Genomic DNA, 1,475 nt, shown 5'->3' on the forward strand with positions numbered 1-1,475 from the left:
AGGGAAAGGTTAAAGTAGGTGGCATGCGATAGGAAACCAGGACAGTTTGGTTCCTTATTTTGTCCTGTGTGATTTACAGTAAGGGTAAGTGAGGAAAGGGAATGGCTAAACAAATGGCAAGTGCAGTTGTCACCGTGAAGCTGTGAGTACCTCTCTCAGACCTTGTTCCTGCTGCAGTAACTCCAGTCTTCCTGTTTTCACTGTGTACCTGCGGATGCAGTAGTCTGCCCCAAAGAGGTGCCGCCAGAGAGGTAAAGCAAAAACCTCTCCGACCACTAAACCCACAGTGAAAGCGCAGTCACTTCTGGTTTATTTGTGATAGGGCTTTTTGTTGAATGGAGACTTAAATCACCGTCTTCTCCTGCTGTATGGTGGGGTGGACACAGGCTGTGCTTAACAAACAGATAATTCCTAATAAAAGCCGGGCAATTACATCCCCTCCATAAAATTTCAAAATCAGGGTATTATCTGCCTGAGCAAACGTGTTCAGGGTGTTTTGTTTTTCCGTGTGGGCTTGAAAGGGCATTGCTCCTTTCGGCTGGCAAGCTCTGCCTCTGCAGCTGGTTGCCGTCTCTGAGTGACCGTGAATTACTGGCTCTGCTGGATTCACTCCAGGTGTCTGCAGTGAGTTGCAGTTCCCTGTTGCAGCACTTCCTTGTCTCATTCGCTACCCATCAAGCTAATCCGCAGGCCGCAAACCTCCACAAGTTTATAGGGGTTTCAAGGTACTTAATAGGCAAATCTCTTGGGAAATACACAAACATGAGTTTTCGAGTGTGAGAATTAATATCGTGTGCAAGTGGAGGAAGCCAGGAAAGACCTTCTGTTTATTTGGAAAAAAGAAATATTTTCGTTTCACTCAAAATTTTCCAGGAAACATTTTTTAAAATTATTTTTCAAAAAAAAAGGGGTTTTTTTAAAGTAGTCACTTTTGAAAGGAGACAAAGTACTTCTTTTTCTGATCACCGAACAGTTTTTTGCATTGAAGCCCTTCAAAAATGCAATATTCAGACCAAAATGAAGCGATAATTTTATTTGCTAAAATTCCCGTTTTCAGGAGAAAATGATCAGCTTTGCCTTTATCTCTGCCAATCCATCCCACCAAATGTCCACAAACCACAGAAGCGGATAGACTGAACCAGATTTCAAGTAGATAAGTTCAGGGGCAGCCAACTGCAGAATGAGGAATTAAGTACATTTCCAATCTGTCACTTTTGAAGACCTATATTCTGGGTAGGGAGAGCATCAGGGGAGCATCGCCTCAGTACAACACCAAGGCAACACAGCGCTTGGCTTCGCTGCAAGAGCAGCACAAGGGCTCTTGCAGGAAATAATAGGATATTTTCATGGTTGTGCTCACCGCTCGTGGAAAACCATCATCTCGTGGTACCTGGGGCTGTAGTAGCTCGTGCCCGGGCATTCTGCCACAATAACAGATGGGCACAAGAGTAAGCAGATATGACACTGTGTATGAG

At 44.3% G+C, this 1,475-nt stretch overlaps 1 protein-coding gene across 2 annotated transcripts in view; it reads left to right on the plus strand.

Moving 5' to 3' along the window:
- Nucleotides 1–1,475, plus strand: part of CHL1 (cell adhesion molecule L1-like) — a 54,917-nt gene that overhangs the window by 18,949 nt on the left and 34,493 nt on the right. The window lies entirely within an intron of this gene.

The sequence above is a fragment of the Buceros rhinoceros genome, unplaced genomic scaffold (assembly GCF_000710305.1).
Source record: "Buceros rhinoceros silvestris isolate BGI_N320 unplaced genomic scaffold, ASM71030v1 scaffold10404, whole genome shotgun sequence".
Lineage (NCBI taxonomy): Eukaryota > Metazoa > Chordata > Aves > Bucerotiformes > Bucerotidae > Buceros > Buceros rhinoceros.